Below are 22,373 nucleotides of genomic sequence, written 5' to 3'. Positions count from 1 at the left end.
TTTGTTATTTCACGTACTGAGGTTAGCAGGCTGAGAAACAGCCTAGTGGTTATTAACAATGATGTGGAAGTTTATCTGTAACCATCCCATTGGAGTGGTTTGCATGATAAACAAAAGGAGGAATTGATGTGCTAATGAAGGACCCACACTGAAGAATAAGAACTACGTACACTTGAGGTAGCTGGTTTACGCCTGACTGCAAATATGTTGATTTCCTATCCCTGTTCTCGCTTATAAAAATCTTAGCTAGGCGTGCAACGGAATCATCCCACCCGTGCACGAATTCTTTCCATGCTATCAAGTCTCCAGGTCCCTCATGAAAGGCCGCTCCAGGGAGGAAGCTTTCCATTTAGGGCAGCCTCCTCCGGGGAAGAGACTCTTCCAGACTTGAATTCTCCCGGGAAATCTGTGCGTCCTCCAGGGAATGACTGCCAGTTCGCATCCGGCTTCGTCGACCTTCTGCCCCATGCCTCCCGCAACTGTCCAGCGGCGCAGAACCGCGTGGGGCTATAAAGAGATCCCACGTCCCGCCCCCGAAGGGGGTAGATACGTGGCTGCCGGGTATCTGCGTGGAATGCAAACTTCCGCCATTCACCCAGGACCCACCGGAGGCCGGAACATCTCGCTCGCGGCGCAGCTGGACGTGAGGTCGTCAACCCCGCCCACTGTGCACGGTTGCCAAGGCCACGGCGGGCCGCACAGTGGCTGTTTGGTTTGGTGAGGCCCTCGCCTCGCGCCTCTGCTTCGACGACAGGGCCTTGTAGGTAAGCTTGACAGACTAGGAGAGAAAAATGAGAACGACCACGCAGTCCAGAGAACCCACCTAAAACAACCTCTGTAAGCGGCCCTCTTGGGGGGAAATAGCCTGGAAGTTTCAGGCGACTCAGGGAAAAGAATCATGAAATGCTGAGGGTAAAGCAAGCATGGTTTCAGGTAACGAATGATAGACTAAGGGGCAAGTAAATTTTCCTAACTTAGCTAATTACCAAAATTCATTCGCGAAAAAGATTTGAGATTGAAGCTCAGACGGGCACTCGAGTTTCTTAAAAAGTGTAGTGAGACTGGAAATGGAAAGGGGCTGTGGAGCCTCAGACTACACTGACCAAGGTGGTGCTTTACATTCTGAATCCCGCCTTACATATGCTGAAGTTTTACAAGGACATTGTTTCTTTTGTACATTCTGTTTGGCGTCATAGAGCAGCCAAAGGAAAAATATTGTCGGTATCTATTTGGGAACTTGTGTGTGCAGTCACTTCTTATATAGAAGGTGAGATGGCGCCATCTCAAATATTCAGAAAACAGCATTACGCTTTGCAAAAAGAAGCTAACTCACTAGCTGGAGGAGGCCGCATTAGAAAATCCACCTGTGGGTTAGGGGAGTGAATGGACTTAAGCGTGCGTTGGTGGGACACCTATGTGCTTGGTTTGCAGTGTTGTTTTCTGGGTTCCTAGAACTTCCTGCGCCTGTCAGTCAGTCATCCGGTCAGCAGGCCCACGCAGACAATGCACTTCTGCTCTGTTTTTCCCGATTTATGGTGACGCGTTCTCCCCATCAACGTATTCGTACTTTTCCCGCCCCCCGGTCAGCATGGGCCTTTATATTTTTCTTCTGCAGGTGACTACAAGGTGATAAAGAGAACTTCACTTTAATTTCACATTTTATTTTTGTACTGAGTCCTTTTTTTCCGTTATAGTAATATAATGCTAAAGTGAGGATATTGTCATTTAAACAAGGTCATTTAAGCAATTATTCAACATTTTGTATTATATTTGGTTAAATAAGATTAAGACAGAATGCTTTAAAAAGGAAAAATATATCTCCAACATGTATGTGTATAGAGGTATATAATGTGTGTGTGTGTGTGTGTGTGTGTGTGTGTGACAAAGTATTTGCAAGTAGGTATTCTTTAACACCTTATTACTGATACTTACTTTCAGATGTCATGGTCAAGCAAGATGCATTGTCTAAAAATGTCAAAACACAATTACAGAATTCCCCATTCTTCCAAAGTTTCATCCACTAAGCCTGTAAGAAATTTTCCTTTATTTAAATATGTGTGTAAAATATGGACCTAATTTGATAAATATTTACCACAGTCTTTACATGCATTTCTGCATAGTGAAATGTCTTATTCTCCTAATTGTAAGCATATTACTAGAAATTGTATCTTTGGTTTTGCAGTTTCAAATACAACATTCAGCCTCTCAGTCTCTAAAAACAAGCAATCAAATTGCAAACAAAAGTTAGAGCCCTGAGCACTTAGAGAAGCTTTTCCTAGAGTGTGTTCTGTAGACAGCTGTGAGAACCTCTGTGAAAGCCTGAGTTTTAAAAGGGGGGAAAGAAAGAGTAGGATTCCTTGTTAAAAAACATTTGGGGAAACATTCTATATTCTCTATATTCTCCCTGTTGGAGATTCACAACATCATTAACATATTAAAGGCTCTTACATTTATGCTCAATTGAATTTCAACAAAGGTGTCAAAGCAATTCAGTAGGAAAAAGATAGTATTTTCAACAAATGGTGCTGGGACAATGGGATATCCACCTGCAAAAAGATATATTTAAATCCTTCTCTCCTATCATACTCAAAATTTAACCCCAAGTGAATCATCCATCTAAATGTAAACGTTAAAATCACAAACTCTTAGAAAATATGGAAGAAAACTCTTTGTGACTTTGGAAAAAGTACAAGCAATAGAAGAAATTTCATAAATTTAACTTAACCAAAATTAAACATTTTTATGCTTTAAAAAACATTTGAAAAGTAAAAAGAAAAACCACAGAGGGAGAAAATATTTGCAAATCATATTTGATTAAGGTCTTGTATCCAGAACATAAGGAACTCTTGTAGCACAATAATAAGAAAATAACCCAGCTTTATAATAGACACAAAATTTAAATAGATACTTGAGAAAGAAGATATATGAATGACCAATAAACACATGAAAAGATGCTCAGCATTACTGGTCATCAGGGAATGCAAACCAAAATACAACCCAGCTACCACTGCATATCCACTAGCTAGTAAAGAGTACTAGTTGGTGAGGATTTGGAAGTAACTGGAACTCTCATGCACTGCTGGTGGGAATGCAGTTTGGATATTCCTTTAAAAATAAAATAGAAATTTACCATGTGATTCCCAGCTTCAATTTGAAGTATATTCTCAAGAGAAATTAGCACATGAATGTTCCTAATGGTTCACAGTAGCCAAGAGTGGAAGTAATACAAATTCTCATAAACTCATGAGTGGATACAAAAATAATGTGGTATATTTGCGTGGAATACTACTTTTCACTAAAAAGGAGTGAAGTCCTAATACATGCTACAAAATGGATGAACCTCAAAAACATTATGCTTACTAAAAGTCATATAAAATTTCCAGAAGAGGCAAATCTATAAAGAAGGGAAGTAGATTAGTGGTTACTGGGGTTAGAGGGGGGAATTCAGAGTAGTGGTCAATGGGACAAGGGATGTTTTTGAGGTGATGGAAATATTCTAAATTTGGATTTTAGTGATGATTATTCAACTCCGTAAATTCACTAAAAATAATTGAACCTTACCTTTAAACAAGTGAATTTCATAACATGTAAATTATATCTCATTAAAGCTCCTGTTGTGTTTTGAAGGAAAGAGTGTTCTCTGTTCAAAGCAGTTTGAGAAACATTTTATATCCCACCTCTTGGAGATTCATAACATCTATTAGCATATTAAAGACCAAGAAACTCTATGGTAAAGAAACCTACTAAATCTTTTAATCCATCATTAACCAAATTTATGTGACCACAGGAACTGTTTTTTAAAAAAAATTAACATCAATTAAACTCAAATGAGTGGTGAGGGAAAAATTGCTCAGTGTAGTTCCCTTCACTGGCTATCCCTTGACTTATCCAAACCCTCAGGTCAAAGTAAGTGTCATAAACTTGACTAATTCCTGAGGGGTTTTTTTTAGCAAAAATAAATACAACTTATATAATTAGTGAGTCCATAGAAACCAGCTGGCTGAAAACCTCCCTTCCCCCGCCGTCCACCCACCCATGACTGCCGGCATGTGTCCGGATTTCTGCTAGGGTGTCGGGCTAACAGGCAGAGATCAAACAGTAATTATAATGGAAGCTTAGTGTAATTAATTACATAATTTTGATTTGTTTGAGATTAATTCCACTACTAAAATTACATCCTAGAATTAGAGCAGTAAAGATTACTGTCAAAAGAAAAGTAGGTGTGAATCAAGCACCTGACTCATGTATGAATCATGTCCAAAGCTCTTGGCTCATATTTGGATTGTGTATAATGGTTGAATGACAAATAAGTACTCACTAGATTCCCCATAGTCATTAGTTTAGTCATTGATGCAGACTGTTCATACAGAACCCTATTCCTGGGACTATTGTTGGAAAAAACTGGGAGCCCCCCAGGCCCTGTCTGTTATTTTTTACAGGGGATGAGTGATTGTGGCAGAGAAGATGTGAGGAAATTTTGATTAGGGTTGTTTACATGAGGAAGGAGAAGAGGGATTTTTAAAGAATCATTAATAAGATGCATTCTCCAAATAACTATTTTTGTCAAATAACAGTTTTTTGTTAATAACAAACAATTTTTGTCAAAGAGAAGAATGAACATGGGGATGAAAAATGGATAAACAATTTGTTATACCCAATTGATTACTTTTCGAAGAATTTCTTATAACAATGTTAATAAAGAACTGTGACAGCCACATTCCAAGACAATGAAATGAACTCACGAAGAAAAGGATACTTTTTTTTTATAACACCGCAAACCTGCTTTATTGGTCTGGATTGTTCACAGTGAAGCTTCTTGCTCAGAGAACCAAAGGACCAGCTAACAGTTAGGGAGGGTGGCATCTGGAGACTCCCAGAGTTCAGAGTCTGCAGGACTCCCGCAGCTCAATGCCTGTTCACTGCCCTTGTGCCTGGAGAAAAGAAGGGAGGTGGCTCTTTGGGGGTGGCTATAGAGTAATTTAGTGTGGGTCCCAGGTTCTGTTCTTCACAGCAACAGGTAGAAGGGATCACATCAAGTTCTTCATTGCAGACCTACAAAAATGAGAGAATTATATATTACTCTCCTTGTTTGTATTTCTTTTTTCCTTCTTTTTCTTTTTATAAAACAACAGCAGGAAAGAAAAATGCAGGAGGCAGATGAGCTAGGCACCAGGGTTAGGATTAGAAGGGATCTGGGAGATGAGGGCCAAGCTATTACTGCTGGGACAGTAATGCTGAGGGCTGGCCTGCGGCTCTCTGGAAGTATCTTGGAAGAACAGAGCGAGCAGATACAAAGAGAGTGGGTGGGAGACCACTGTTCGTAGATTGGCAGAAGTACCATTCCTCAGGTGGCCACCCTGGTAGTAGGGAGAGACAGGCTCTGCATCCCTCCACTCACAATGCAGGGAGATGGCTTAGCGACTTCTCCTGGGGATGTTTCTGGCCTCATCTCCAGGAATCCCCCTCAAGGTCAGTGGACACCCCTCATCTCCAGGGCTCTGCACATCCCACAATGCAGTCCTTGTAAGAACAATACTTTTTAATGGTACTCTTTGGGGGAAAAATGGCTTTAAGCAAGGCACAGATAATGCTGTTGGCCCTTTGCCTTTATTTCAAGTATATGGAACTAATGAGACCAAAACATATCAGCCAGAATTTCAGGAATATTGGTTTTCATATTTGGGAAATGAAGATAAACTTCTGATGGAATTATTTTGTATGCATGGAGGGTAGATGGCAAAATGAATGTTTTTAAACATCATTTAATATAAATTTTGCATTTGCCTATTATCAATGACTTATAACTAGAATAATCTTTTAGACAAAAGTGTGTTTTGAACAGAAAAAAACAAAGTCATCCAAGATTAAATTTGTTAAGCAAGAGGAGAAAACTCTCCTTGTTAAAGCAAAGGGAAGAGAGCAAGAGCTTTTTGATAATCTCTAAAATCTGAACTTGTGTTCCAAGTACACATGTAAACTGCAGCTTAGTAACATGCTTGTGACAAAACAGCAAGCCCAATGCGTGCAGGTATGCAGCCCTAGACTGCTTTGAAAACCCAAAATCCCCTGCCCCCAACCACCCCGTCCATGTTAATGTGATTTTTGTTTATAATCTAACTTTTGTTTATACCAACACTTTTCTGTAAAGTTTGTGGATCAACTGCATCTATTTTTGCAAATTCTCCTTCCATTTCTTACTGGTTTTCCTACATGAGTTTTAAGGAATTCTCTCCGTCCCAAAACCAGGCTTGCCTCTGATGGCATCATATCTTTACCTAGTCTTTGTTACTTCTTTGTGTAGATTGAATCTTGTTTTCTCAAAAACAGCTTTGCAATTTCTGATGTGCATTTTGCTATTTTCTAAATTCAAAAGTAAAATATTCATTAAACAAAATGCCTTTTTTAACTCCAGATTTTGTGAAGGTTGTGTGAGGGTTGAGGATGTGAAGGAATTAGATGGAGAAGTCAAGCAAAAGCTCTTTTCAGGAAAATTAGGAATGGGAGCAGAGTTTATTTGTAAGGGGACTGTGTCCACTGATGGAGGTCTCCTCTAAGTGCCTCATGAAGCTGGGTAATACAAAAAAGGAAGGACCACTGTCAAGACTTTCTCTATATTTAGCCATAGTTCAAAATGTTCTCTCTTCTCTCCTGCTCAGTTCAAGCATTGTTAAGTATTTGACAATTGTTTTAAAAAAATTGTTTATAGCAATAACAATCACCTTTTTGGGATGGACAGAGAAATGAGAAAAGAAAAAATAATCAGTTTTTATTCTACCACCCTAGTGCAACCTTTGTTAAGATTTGAATGTTTTCTTCCTTTTTCTATGAACTCTCTTTTGCATAGCTGTAATCACAGTCTACATACAGTGTGGGGTACTGTCTTATATAAGATCTCCTTAGTTGCTAAACAGTCTTTATAACCATAATGTGTCAGCACGGCATAATGCAATATATTTGACAGTCTTTCACTTTTTCACATGTTAAAGATCACAAGCAATACTGAGATGAACATCTTTCTGCATAGACTCTATGAATATTTTGAGTTTAATGATAATCTTTACTGAATCTTAAGCCTCTGAGACTCAGGCAGTAGGCAGAGTAGAACTCAGAGAGGACATCTACATAACAATGGGTGCTAACCACCTCCTCTTAGAAATTGGCACTGATTTTAAAATTTGAAAAAAAATCTGATTAGGAATCAGACTTCTAGTGTGCTTAAATTAGCAACCACTCAAGATTACAGGCAAAAGAGAAAAGAGGAAAAGCGCATTAAAGGGAAAAGCAGAGAATGTGGATTTCTGTTTCTTCCAACTTTACCAGTGAGGGATTGCATGCCAGAGAGCAGGTTAGAAATGCATTTGTTCGGTTGGATATCTAAAGGAAGGCACGCTTCTTGGCCAAAGTCAGACTCCTATGGACTTGACATCTGCCATTTCAAAGACAGAAGTAGTTTGACTTAAGTGGGAATAAAAACAAAATTAGAATCTAACAGACTTTAGTTCTTTATAAAAAATAGTTTACATTTTATCTTTCCTAAAGAACTAAGGCAGTGCTACTCAAGGTTATGTGCTGCAGTGGTTTTATAGATTAAAATGGTTGATAAGCGCCAACTTGGTTTCTTCAATCTCATTCTTCATTGCTTCCTCCCAAATAATGTATTTCATTGTTAATATAAAAGTGCACTGTTGTGCTTTCAAAAGAACTTGGCAGTTCATAAATAATGGGGGGAAATATGCAAATCTTTGCCAACCTCCAAGTCCCTTAACGTTAATTTAACTGTCACAAGTAATTTCCCAGGAAAGAAAACAGCCTGTGTCTATGAGCCAGGCAGTTAACATCACACATTTCACTCCTGTGTGATTTTTCATCACAATATGATTTAATGTGCCAAAAGCACTGATGAGGTCAGTTACCACATTCTGTTCCCACTGATTGTTCAGTAACTTGGGGCAAATTTTGAGGCATCCCACAACAAGTAATAGGCTCTTCATCACAAGATCACAAAATACCAGCTTTAGAAAATAAATTTTCCATACCTGTAACAGGATTTTAACATGAATAAGATATTAGAAGAGTTTGCCACAATCATTCCATAATAGCATAAAATATTTTTCTTTGCCTTTTCAAAAAGAAAAAAATACAGGATCATAAATGCATCTTCAGTGTTTCTGTAAATGGGACCTACTTAATTTTCCAGGGACTTTTTGTCCTAGTTTGGGTCATCCTGCTGGTTTTAACCTGACTTCCATTTGACCATATTGCTTCTCACTGCACCTGGAATAAGAACAGGAAATAGAAGAAAGGTCTTGGGGGCCCCAGTCCTTCCCTCCATTTCCATGGCATGTGAGCTAGTGGTGGTTGTTCTGGTCACCTATTGCTGTATAACAAACTACCTATACTCAGTGGCTTAACACAACAACCACTGTTTATTTAGCTCATGAATCTGTGATTTGGACAGGGCCCACAGGGACAGCCTTTTTCTCCCTGCAGCATGAGCTGGTGACAACAGCTCAGGGCTGGACTAAAGGTTGGAAGACTTACTCTCATGTCTAGTGTCAGTGCTGGCTGAGAGTTGGGACACTTGCAGGGGTCCTGTGTCTGAGCCTACTTGGCTCCTCACATAGTGACAGGATTGCAGGAGCAAATGCCCCAAGAGGACAAAGCAGAAGTCCATGGCATTTTATGGCCCACCTTTGGGAACCATGTGGCATCACTTGCAAAAGTGTTGCGTAGATGTAGGTAGTCACCAAAGTCTGCCCAAGTTCAAGAGGAGGGCATGTAGGCCACACTACTTGATGGCAGAAGTGTCACCTTCTCTTTGGATTAGATATATTTTGGTGGCTATTTCTGGAAAGTAAAATCTTTCACAATTGCTAAATAAATTATTCAGAAGAAATATCCATTTAAAAGAAGACCTGCTTTTTAGATACTACCATTGATATGTAAGTATCATAATCTAAACATTGGCAACATCTCAGGGATAGCACTGTATGTGCCGAGCACTAGCAAGTGTTCTAAAGAAGAATAAGACATTATCCTTGCCTTTAAGGAATGTATCACCTACTGGGAGAGACCTTAAAGTAAGTAATTACAATTATATTTGAAAAATGCAATCATGCAGGTAAGTATTAACATATATGTGAAAAGAAAATTGCATCTCATTCTACCTGGGTGAAACAGGTGCCTTTGCAGAGAAGAACCCTTTATGCTGGCTCTGAAAAGGCATGGTTATAAAAAAGCAGGGTACAGAGTCATTTATAGTGGTGGGAACAGGGTACCCCAGTAGCTTTATTTCTAATCAGGACACCAAGGTGATCTACAGTAAATAATACTGTATTTGGATTATTCTGGTTGTACCTTGAGGTTAGCTTCTCATGTAATATAATCTGAACAAATCGTACTTGGTTTAGTGGCACTTGAACATCTCATGAAAGAGAATGACATGCTAAAAATCATGGATTAGTATATAATAGGAAATGTTACAAATGTGATAATTCTAAATACTTGACATTTTCACAAGACACTTGCATATTCTTTTCCAAACCATTATTTACCAATAAATATGCACTGACAAAGTGAGTAAGTAGCCATTTGTCACTGTCCTCAAATAGCATTGTCTCTCAGGTATAAAATGTCCCTTAATGACTCCTAAAACAAACTTAAGTCTTGTCTATGTGAGACCAAAGAAGATGTTTTTGAATAAAACAATACATTCAAATCCTTTTTCATCTATGCATTTTTAACATAAATAAGATAACCTTATGCTATAGTTCTGAGACTTTTCATTTACAGATTGATGTGGATATTTCCCATGTTAGTTCATGTAGCTGTACTTTATTTTTTTAACATATCCATTCAGAGTTTCTTAATATGTATGCACTGTAAACTAACCATTCCCTACTTATGGACATTAAAATGTTTCCTGTGTTTCAGTGTCACAAAGAATGGTATCTCTGGGTGATGGACTGTGGGTTGGTTTGACTTTTCTGTATTGTCCAAAATTTCATTTTGTTAAGTAATATGAAAATATATTTTGGTCTTTAAAAGGACCAATTTATCAAATGTATAAGACAGCCAGAGACAGGTTATTCATTATTTAGATCAGTAGTTCACATTGGATTTTAATTATTTCCACTTCATTTCAAAATATTTGTTTTCTAAGGGGAGTCTACCAGAAAAAAAGCCTTCTGATTGGCCTATTTGTCATTCCACTTTTACTCCAACTAAGCAAACAATATAGGGGTGAGGGAAACATTTTGGGTAAACAGTTGAGAACAGGTTGGAAATACTGCCCTTTTTGGGTAACTTTAAAAGAAATTCCTTCTTGCATGTGGGTTGATTTATTGGACAGCTTACATTATTTTCTTGTTGAAAAGTGCATCCCTTGGTAGGGATGGCAGACTTCTGGAGTACTGGCAATGTTGTTTCTTAAAACTGGTGCATACTATACACAGATGTGCTCATAGGTGAAAACATCAAGTCCTATACTTCTGTTTCTTGTAATCTACTGTATGTACATTATTGTTAAGTACAAGTTAATAAATAAAAGGCCAAGGTAGTAGGAAAGATGATGTCATTTTGGCAGTCCCAAAGAAGTCAATGAAATAAAGGGCTGAGGTGAGAGGACATGTAACTTAAGGAGTAGTTTCAGGACAAAAAGCTAACATAATTCCCACCATCTCAAATAATATTTTTACTCTTCATAATAAACTTAATGCTTTTGTGGGCATTGACTATTATTCCTTTGTTTTGTCCATAAAGTGTTCATCATGCTAGTCACTTTTCCCAGGTGACTGTCCACCTCCATACTTGATCCCCCATCTCCACCCTCAGATCCATCAATACTTACTGCATCAGTTAATCATGTACTGTCTGCCTCTCTAGGGCATCCTTTCCCTCAACCTGTACAAAATTTTCAAATTTCTTCCTGTCCTAGAAAATATCTCCCTACAACCAGGCTCCTTCCCAACATTTGCCCTCCTCTCCCGTCATTTCCTCCCCTACTTACAGTCTCCATTTCCTCTGTTTTTAACTATTCCTTAACTCTGTGCAACTGCAAAATGGTTATGTTGGTCTAATGTGTTATTATATTGTATTGTAATTATTTATGTGTTGCCTGCCCCACCCTATCAGACTAGCAGCAGTTAAAGGGACACTGTTGATCTTCACATCAGCAGAGCCAATGTATAATGTCTTCCTTTCTGAAAATTGCATTCATTGTTAGTATCAGGAAACTCTTGAGTAAATGACTCCCCCAGTGCCATGATGTAAGAGCTCATTCCACCTTCCTCACTCTACTGCCCCTCCTGTGGGAGTGAGATCTCTTCTGACTCAAGTTTCCTTAGAGCTGGTTAGTCCTGTAGGCTCCACATCTTTCCTGCCCACCTCTGTATTCCCAACAACTGGCCAAGTGCTCAACTCATGGCAGGGGTTTTGTAGATATTCCTCTAATAAATTAAGAAATTAATGAATGAAAAAGAAGTGTAGAAGTGAATCTGACATAGATTGGCAAAGTTCTTGGGGCTGGTTGAGAAAGAAGACATTTCTTTTTTTTTTTTAAATTGTTGTTCAAGTAGTTTTCTGCCTTTTACTCCCATCCCATCCCACCATCCAAGTCCTCCCCACCTCCCTCCCACTGAGAGAAGGCATATTTTGTTTTTATCCATTCTGTGCCCTAAACTAGAGCAATGTTCTTCAAACTACTCATTAAGATCAATTAGAAAATTGTAAGGTCAACTTTGTGAGCCACAATTGACATTTTAAAATGAAATAGAATAGGATAGAACAAAACAGATAGAGGAATAGAATAGGATGGAATGGGATGGAATGAAATAAAATGGAAAATAATGAATTACAGGTGATAAAGAAAAGCAATATTTTATAAAACTTTTTCTCAATTATGTGTATATACACACACATTTAAACACCTGGGTGGGTTTTTTTTTTTTTTTTTGAGCATTGAAAGGTAAATAGCCATGAGTGAAGTTAGGTTATTGTGATGACCATCAAAGTCATTATGTCTTTACTATTTTTGTAATCTTTGGTGTCTTTGGCAGCACAAAGTCTTCTAAACAAGTTAATCTTCAACTCAAAGGCATAGTTCACTTTAAACTATCTGGAAATACTTTTTGAAATAGGAGATGGATAAATCAACTCTTTGTAGAGAATATATTAATGTACCAATGTTGCAAAGAGCATTCTATACAGGACTCAGTGTGGAAATAGCAAGTGTTACTTTTTTCTTTGTCAAAAAAATAAGTTTTGATATATTTTAGATGTATATGACATTTAATATAGTTTAGGAGTGTTTCTACTTGACTCAATTCTCTAAAACTGTTCTCAGAGTTGGGTCTGCCTTTACATTTTCTGAATTTATTAGCAGTTTCTTAATGGAATCCCACTTTATTTTCATATTCTTTAATATAGCTAATTTCCAAGCTATCCTTCTGATCAGATTGAGCTGGTGACTTTCATTGTGATCCATTTAATTCTCTTGACATGTTACCCTATAGTTGAAGAGTACATTATAGCACCTGTTACTGGATCTTACCCTAGACATACATGTCTGGCAGGAGGCAATTACCAGAGCCCCAGTTAGAGATGAGGTGTGATGTGGTGGCTTCCATCATCACTATGGTTGGGATGACATGCTTGCCCATTAAGGCAGGGGTGGGTTAGCTCTACCTGAACCACATGGACTAAGAATGGAGGGAAGGATGACATCAGAGATTTTGAGAAGGCCAAAGACCAAACAACATAAACGAAGGTCACTCCCAGTAGGGCTCCCAGCTCCCAGGCTCTCTTCCTCATTAAGCTGCTGTCTGTACTGCTGACTGTAGAATGCATGGGTGAACTGTACTGATGTGGAAGACTCACCTGCCACATATTAATATTCTGTTTATTAACATATTTTCTTTTAATTTCCTAAATCCAGATTGTGTTTAAGAGGAAAGAAAGCAAGCCTGAAGCAATCAAGACACAGAACCAGACCAGATACATAGCTCCAAATACTTTAAGGTACATAAGGAGCAGTTTTGTGATGTTTTCTCAAAACCTATAGCAACCATAAAGGGAAGATGATGAATAGTGACCTCAGGTTTGATGAGACATCTGTCATTAATGCAGGTCATGTGATTATTGTCTGAGCGTGGGGTGAAGGAGAGAATTCTAGCATTGGGGAGCAGGGGATGAACCCACAGCTCTGATGCCCTTTTATCTCCTAGAGCACATTTCTTGAAGTTCTTCCAAAGCACACAAACAAGCAAAAGGTGTCTCAACTCCTTGATACCACATGGGGTCAGAGTACCTGTTAAAGGCCTGAAGGCACTCAGAGCTCTCTGACAGCCTCTGATTTCTACAGATGGATAAAAACAACCCATAGACAGCAGTGTGGGGGCCATTTTCAATTTCTTTTGTACTTAGGAGACCCACACAAGAAAAAGGATTGAACTGTATAACCTTTGTATATGAAAGCCATACAAAAATATTTTAGGGAAGAAGAAAAAAGGAATTGTTGTTCATGGGTACAGTTTCAGATTTTCAAGATGAGAAAGTTAATGGAGATCTGTTTCATAATAATGTGAGTATATTTGTCACTAGTGAACAAAATAGTTAAAGATGGTTAAGATGATCAATTTTATGTTGCCTTTTTTACCACCGTAAAATAACATGTCATTGTGTATGTTTTTAAAAATACTGTTTAAGCAGAAAAATTAGATTAGCTGGCTTCTCTTTACTCTATAATAGTCCCTAGGGTCAACAAGGGCTTACAAATCAAACCAGGTGTTTCAAAATTCTGTGCCATGTGGTTATCACCCTAATAATAATAATGGTTATAAGAACCAAGGCACACAGGAGCTTTAATGGTTGTATTCAAGCAACTGCCTGGGTGCAAAATACTGTTAATCACCTCCCCCAATAAACAGTTGGAGCTGGGTGTACCCCATGAGCTAGAATGCAGTTCTCCTGAGCACCTACTTGGTGCTGAACAGCAAAGAGCTATGAGCCAGAAGAGGAGCTTGGTAGATTTTACATAAAGGGATAGGGTATAGTTCGTAATCATTGGGTGCTGTCTTTTGCCACTCACAATAGAAAAGAGATTAATGTAAGTTGGAAACTTTCCCCAATTCTCTAGGTTGAAGTGCACCACAACAGTTGGAAAGTTAATTTTCCCAACATGTGACTCGATGATATACTTGTTTGTGGAAAACATCCAACACTGAGCCAGACACAGAGCAGATTTCTGTCTCTTCTGTTTTATGATACATGTACAACAGTGCTTGGCATAGGATAGATAGTAAGTACACATTTGTTGACTAAATGAATAGTAAGGGCTCAGTAAATATTAACAATGTCTTAGATTTCCAACGTGAAAGAAAAAAAAGCTCTCTGTGGAAGATGTGAGAAAACTGACAAAATTGGAGCAAATCATAGCTTAAGATATTACACATGAGGAAACTTGCAAAAAATTCAGACCCACTAAGAAAGATAGTGAAACCTATGAAAGGTAGTACAAAAGAGGCAGGTTTGGGGAACCTGAGAACATGCAATAGGTCATACATTGTGTTCTTGGACAGTGTTCTCACAATATGACATGCAGCTTTCTGGCATTCCCTTTCCTCTTTGTGACTCGATTTATTCAGTATTCATTCAACAGACATTTAGTAAATGCTAGGGCCTAGGCTTGCCTGAAGCTATGAACATGTATAACACCTAGGTCCTGTCATTTAAGGACCTCACAGTGAGGAGGAAGGCTGACATTCAACTAAATATCATAATGTAATCATGTAACACAACACAGCATAACACAGCATGACATAGCCCTGGCCACACAGAAGGGTATGAGGGATGGAAGGGGTGAAAAGGGCTTCCCAGAGAAATATTTCGAATGGGAGTGGGAGTTTGCCAGGTAAATAACTAAACATCAGGAAAAAAAGATAAATGAAAGGGAAAATAAACAATATTACTTTTGCCCTGGCTGGCATAGCTCAGTGGATTGAGCGTGGGCTGCGAACCAGGCATCGCAGGTTCAATTCCCAGTCAGGGCACATGCCATGGCCCCCAGCAACCTCACATTGATGTCTCTCTCTCTCTCTCTCTCTCTCTCTCTCTCTCTCTCCCCCCTCTCCCTCTCTCTCTCTCTCTCTCTCTCTCTCCCTTCCCTCTCTAAAAATAAATAAATAAAATCTTTTAAAAAACCAATACTACTTTTAAAATAAATAACAAAAATGTTAATAGTAATAATAGGGACCTATCATGTATCAGGTACTATAGTTGGCACTTGAAATACATTATACGTTACTTCGTGTGATAGTTCATTGATGTGTGTGTGCACATGCACATCTCTGGAAACATGACTGTAGACAGGAGGGAATCCTGAAAGAAAAGAAAGGGGAGGGAAGCTGGGAAGCCAGTTCCCAGGCCCAGTTGCCATCCCCTTACATGGAGTGCCACCACCCTGCTTACTCTAGGACCAGATTTCCTCTGCCCCTTTCCCTTTTTCTCTCCAGTGTCTGTCCCCCTCCTTACTCATTGCATTAAGAGAGATTCGGGTCTGAAAGATGGGGGCATCACAGCCCAGGAAATAGCAGCATCAAGAGACAAAGTATAGAAGAAATGACAGTGATTCTCACTGTTTTCAGTGTCATATTAAAAACAATATCAAGATATCATCAGTCTTTGTTTGGCTCTAGCACTGGGAGCACTCTGCCTGTGAATGTATATATTCTGTAGAAATACAGCAAAATGCACTGACAAGTTATCAAGGAGTCTGCAGACATCAATTACTTGCCTACACCATGACAAGCTGGAGAAGAGTTGTATGCACACCAAAAAACTCCTAGAATGGATCACAGTAAGCCTGAGATGGGAGCAAAGGATTCTGTAGTCAGTGTTAACCACAGAGGTTCTCTTCCTCTTCCTCTACATCATTCACTTTGTAATTAAACACAATCCATGGGTAATTTTAGTCTTGATGTTTTATCCACTAACTAAATCTCACATTGTTACTCTTGCCATCACCTAAGAGTAAGCAGAACCTAATCTGGCTTTTTGTATGTCCTCCTCCACCTAGAATTCTGCATGACACTTGATTGGGGCTCATTAAAAATACAACTTAAAAAAAACAGACTCTCAACCAGTCAGTTTATGGTATAGATGTTATGTATGATATGGTATATGAAAGGGTGTATGGTTATCCCTCACTATTTGCAGGGATGGGTTCCAGTACCCCACCAATACTAAAATCCACATGTACTCAAGTCCCTCGTGTAAAATGCGTAGTATTTGCCTACAACCTACACATGTCCTTCATGTACTTGAAATCATCTCTACATCACTTATAATACCCAATTCAATGTAATAAATGCTGTGTAAATAGTTGTTATACTGTGTTGCTCAGGAAATAATGACAAGAGAAATGTCTGTACCATGTTCATTACAGACACAACCATAGTGGGTCTAACCACATAGTGCAGGTCACCAACAATGTGACATTTTTTTCTCTTAATATTTTTATCTGTGGTTGGTTGAACCACAGATGGCTATGGAATCCAACTGTATACTGCAAGCTTAGGGCAGTGGTTCTGACTTGAGCACTTCAGAATCCCCAGAGAGCCTGTTACAACACAGACTAGGGGTCCCAGCCTCTTGCAACTCCCTTGCACCTAGTAGACCCAGTGGATTCTGAGTAGCGCCCAGAATCTAGTATATCTTGTATAACTAGCAAGTCTTGGCTGATGATACATTCTCTGAGAATCAGTGGCTTAGGGTAATTAAATTTATTTGGCCTTTAAACCAGTGTAGGGAAAACGATGTTTGGTTTGTTTAGCCGCAGCAGCTGACTCAGATGTCAGGGAACGCAGGAATTCCATTCAGAGATCTGCCTGTGCTTTGTGGCCCTGAGAGACATTGTCCTTCCACCTCAGAAGGTTCACAGAGGAACCACAGTAGAGGCTTTGCAATACCACTTCTTCAGTGAGAGAACACTATTTGCTGTTAACAAAACAGAAAAGAGGGGCAGCGTTGGGGGCATTGGTTCCTGGAGGAGAAGGTGATGAGCTGAATCTAAGTGCAGTTCAATGAGCTACGCCATCTTGGTGACACAGATGAAGGCTTTTTCTGCCAGGGTGTGCACGTTGGCACTCTGCTGAGTGGTCCATGGAGGCAGATGCTGCTCTTCAGCTCATACTGGTGCCAAATCTAATGTGATGGAGGGTGTCAAAGGTGTCATTGTTCAACAGTATTCCCTGCCTCCATGTTCCCCCACCCCAAGAAATCTTACTTGAATGCTACCATTTGTGACAACATGGATGGACCTAGAACATATTATGCTAAGTCAGATATGCCAGACAGAGAGAGACAAATACCGTATGAGTTCACTTATATGTGGAATCTGAAGAACAAAATAAGTGAACAAACAAAACAGAAACAGACTCATAGATACAGAGAACAGACTGAATCTTGCCAGAAGGGAGGGAGATTGAGGGGGTTGGGTGGAAAAAGTGAAGGTATTAAGAAGTACAAATTGGCAGTTACCGAATAGTCACAGGGAATTAAAGTACAGCATAGGGAATATAGTCAATAACATTGTAATAACTATGTATGGTGTCAGATGGGTACTTGAATTATCAAGGGGAATCATGTTGTAAATTATATAAATGCCTAAACATTATCCTGTGTACCTGAACCTAATATAAAATAATATTGAATGTCAACTGTAATTGGGAAAAAAAAATCCTTACTTGAAGTTCAGAGCACTGGGAGGGATATAAAACCACTATCTACTATTGAGCTCAGAAAAAAACAGAAGCAAACTTGTAATCCCAGAATTTAAGAGGCACCTCAAAGAAAGTTCCAGGTAAACCACAGTCTCCCAGGGCTTAGAGAGGGGTTGAAAGCACAGACCTGGGTTCTCATTCAACCCTTCTCTGTATTTGACGTGAGTTTTGAAAATTTGCATCACTACTTAGCCTGGGTTTTCTTTCTTTGTGATTAATAGGCACTGAGGTTTTTTTTATTTTTCACAGTTGTGTAAATCATTATCAATGTAATGGTCTGTACATCCTTGAATTAATCTAAGATTATTTAGAAGAGATTATTAGATGCAGCGTTGCCCGGTCAAAGGTATGAATTTGATGCATGTGGTCAAAGTGCTTTCTGACAGTTTACAGCATTTCCTATGTATTGACAGCATACTCGAGTGCTTGTTTCCCAGTATTCTTGATATCATGGGTTAGCTAATAACAAAAATCTTGACTTTGTTGATTTTACATGAGAATATGCATTCCATTATCATGTTATATGGCAATGCTGTAATTACTAACAGGTATTTTTCACACATTCATTGACCATTTGAATTTCTTCTTTTGTGAATTGCCAGTTTGATGGCCTGTATCCAATTTCTATTAGTCTTTTTGGGATTTTCCTTACTGTTTTGTAAGAATTCTTTATACACAAAGAGTAGTACATTTTTATCTGCCATAATTTGCAATTTTTGTTTTTCTTTTTTTTTTATGATGGCTTCTCATATATTTAGAAGCTTTAAGTGTTAAGTGAACTGAATAATTTCTGATACTCTTTGAAATTATTCATGGCATGCATTCCTGATGATGCTGGGAAAAATGCATTTATATGTACACAGAATTACATCCACAGAGGTTTAGATGTGGAGATATTAGAAATATATATAGAGTATACAAAAGCCAGAAATGAAGGAAGACACTCATATATTTAGTTATATAATTAAATGTTTAATGCTTAGGACATGTATGTGAATCAATACAATTTTAATTTTTGGGTAATTTCAAATTTTGAGTATGCTGTTATACACATGTATCAAGTATTTTGGTGTTTAAATATTTAAATAAAACATTTGCTAATAGAAATGTTGCAATGCGCTTTCCCTGGAGCTAGTAAATGTACAATACATCAACAAGATATTCCACATTTATATTTATTCAGGCTACAATGTAAATGTGACTGAAGCCTAAGAAATGTATGAGTACATTTTCTAAGATCAGATATGATGCTTGTGTGTAGGAGAAAATAATATTATATATAATTGAGATAAATAAAATTAGACACATGTAGCACTATGTCTATTCTTCACTCTTTTCTTCTTCCCTCTGGTTAAAGCAGAACTGAGTCAATAATGCACTGTTTGATATTTTTTAAAAATGTGATATGAATCCTTTGAAGAAGATCCAGAAAAGCACAAAAGAACAATGTAGATGAAATAGTCCATTTCCAGGCCTAGAGGTAGTGCCATGCCCAGCAGTCCTGTCTGCTGGGCTCCTTTCAGAAACATACCCAGGCTGACCATGAACACATTGAAGAGAAAATTAAATGGTTAGAAAGGAAAGCTTCAGAAAAGGTTATAGCCTGGGTTGGAGAGACCAAGCCTTTAGAATTTTCTCAGCCCTGTTGTTTAATTCTATTCTGCCTAAAGTAAGTGACTCTGCAACTACAGATGACGTTTAGCTATTAGGATTTTGTTATTTGGGTACTTGAAAATGGAGCAGTAGAACCTATTTTTTTTTAATCTTGCTCTTTTTTTCTTTGTAAGATTCATTCTCTTACATGTATTCCATAAAGCAAAAGGGTTCATGGGGAACATTTCCCTTATCCTCAGGTTAAAGAACCTGGCATTTTAACCGAGAAAAGAAGCAGGATGTGAAAGGCTATCAGCTTTCCCTCCACCCCACAGAGAGCTGGCTGATAACAGGAGGGATTGAGATAGGGAGGAATAACTTCCCAACTCTCTGGATAGTTACATTTATTAGTAGCACAGTACAAAAAAAAATAATAATAAAAGGAGGGGAGAGTGCAGAGGAATTTAGGGAAATATTAAAATACACCAGTCCTATCTCCATACTAGAAAATGATCTAGCTTTGGTCCAAGTTAGAGGCATTTAGCCTCTCTTGGCTCAAGTTAGAGCCAAGTTAGACTCTCATGGGAGGTTCTGATTATACCCATGAAGAATATAGCAGACTATATTTCTAAATTATATGCTGGAATTAACACACCAACACCTACTCTACCACCTGGAATCCCTCCACACACCACACAGAGGGGCCCAAGAAAGACTCTGATTGGCCCTGTTTGAGAAGCATACTCATCAATCACTGAGCCTAAGAGATAGGCTGCTGTGATTGGCCAGATCCTCAAATGGGAGATGTGAAGGAAGTGTTCTGGGGAACCAAACACAGGGGTTACTCCAGTGCATTGCAGAAAGACAGAAAAGCAGAGCTGGGGTGAGATTTTTTTTCAAGGAAGAAATTTTATGTATGTAATACATACAAAAAAGTACATAAATTACAAGTATTAAGTTCAATGAATGTTTACAAAGTGAAAACACCATATACTATCACCAAGATCAAGGAATGAAACATAATTTTGAGTTTTTTTAAAGTTTACTTAAGTCTTGACTGGTTTCATTTGAGCCTCTCTGGGGCAGTTTTCTCCATATGCTTACTCAACAAATACTAAGTTTCCTCAAAATGGCAAAAATATGATCACCAGTTCTTGTGATCAAAGAGTTAATTCCGTTTTCTAAGTGATACAGAAATCTTTTGGTTTTCAAGAAGTTTCTCTCATTCTAAGAAATATTTCCATTTAAAAAGAAAAGAAAAAGGATGTGAAACAATACTTAGAACCTTATATGTCTTCCCACCATGTATCAGTCACCTGTCTGCTTTCCTTCTCCATGTTCTGGGTATTTCTTCATCTCCTATTCCCTCCAGGCCTACGGAATAAGTCAATGGCTTGATAATTATTTTTTATATTTTGCTTTTTTATGTTTTTACTAAGAAATAAAGTTATACTTATATCAAATAATATAATCCAGTATGTTTTAGTAAAAAGGAATATAGGTCTATGTTTTCTTTTCCAAATAATTGCTTTCTAATGTAAAAGTAACATATATTCCCATCGAAATTTTGAAAATAATGAAAGAAAGTATAAAGAAACTGAAAATCATTCCTAATTCCACCACTCAAGAATAATAATAAAAGAGCAAACATTATGCTCTTTGCAAGGTTTTTTCCTTCTGTGGATATATACTCTTCTTTTGTTCAAAGTTCATAACCTCTGTCAGTTAACTATATTACTTTTTTCTTACTTATTTACAATCTAATGACTTGGAATTTCTAATCAGAAAAAAAAATAACAAGAAGTGTATGCAAAATTAAATCCACACACTACTCAGGAGTATTTCAGAAGAGGAAGGCTGTAGAACTTCATAAAGTACCTCTGTGGAATCAGAAACCATGAAAGAAAAAGGTACTGTGAGGTGCTGGTGGCCACCTCTCAGCTGCACACTAATAGAGCTCATTTGGTGGACTGTAAATTTCTCTTACAAGAACAGATAAAGAATTCAGTAAATCTTTGGGTGAGATTGAAATTTTAGCTAATTCTTCCACAAAATAATATATGGACTATCCATTTGTGTATCACAAGTGCACAGAAAGCTATACTACAGGAAATTTCTGAGTTAAATTTTCTCTCTCATGGGAAATTAATGAGACCACTTAAGAACTCATTTAAGATGTAAGCTAATTATGTAGATAGTAATCTGAGATTAATCTCTAGGAATAGGAGCCCTCTTCCACATTTCATGGGCTTCTCTGCAGTTAGTCAACATGAAGCAGTTTCAGAGGTAACTGAATCTTTTGAAAAGTGAAGTCAAACTTGAACATGATAAATTCAAATAGCAAGACTTGTAATGGAGAAGAGAATGTGAAAATAAAATGGTCTAACTTGTTAGGACTGAGATTAAGGCAAAAGTGTACTAAACTTGGGTTCTCTGACATGGATTTCTTCCTAATAAATGGCCAGGCAGTCTTACAAACAGCGTAGAGACTCGTTTCCTTTTAGAGAAATACTGAGAGAAAAATAGATGACTTTTAAAATAACCTTGGATTGGGAAACATATTTTGATACAAGATACCAAATGCAGAAACCATAAAAAAATAAAAAATGATTTATTTGCCTATGTTAAAAAATGGTCTGTACATTTACATACAAAATCTGTACAGCAAAAAGGTAAGATAATAGACAAAACAATGTTAAAGAGTTGTTGCTTGTGGTATGGCATCAGAAAAACATACCTCTATCCACTGCGAAGGGTTTTATGCATGTAATTAGTTTGTTACTAATTCAGAGGCTGAATTATCAGAGGCTGAATTCATTCTGAGCCTCTGATCATGCTGCCAACCAGCTTGTAATTTGTTTTGGGTGGGATATAGACCTTGTAGAGATGGGCCATTGTAATATATTAAAATAACCTCTAACAAGGGTTTCCTCGAACAGCAAAAATTATACTTCATCAGGTGGCAAATAAATTACAGGAATACAGGCTAGCACTACTCAAGAG

At 38.0% G+C, this 22,373-nt stretch overlaps 1 long non-coding RNA gene across 1 annotated transcript; it reads left to right on the top strand.

The window, feature by feature from the left end:
* The first annotated feature begins 658 nt into the window (after positions 1–658).
* Positions 659–18,616, top strand: LOC118501694. Its single transcript, XR_004904328.1, has 3 exons — positions 659–933; positions 12,935–13,017; positions 17,999–18,616. It is a non-coding gene; the product is annotated as an uncharacterized LOC118501694 (long non-coding RNA).
* Positions 18,617–22,373: the final 3,757 nt, after the last annotated feature.

The sequence above is a fragment of the Phyllostomus discolor genome, chromosome 7, assembly GCF_004126475.2.
Source record: "Phyllostomus discolor isolate MPI-MPIP mPhyDis1 chromosome 7, mPhyDis1.pri.v3, whole genome shotgun sequence".
In the NCBI taxonomy this organism is placed as follows: Eukaryota; Metazoa; Chordata; class Mammalia; order Chiroptera; family Phyllostomidae; genus Phyllostomus; species Phyllostomus discolor.
Note: the sequence above shows the minus strand (reverse complement) of the source record. Positions and strands in the feature narration are given on the sequence as shown.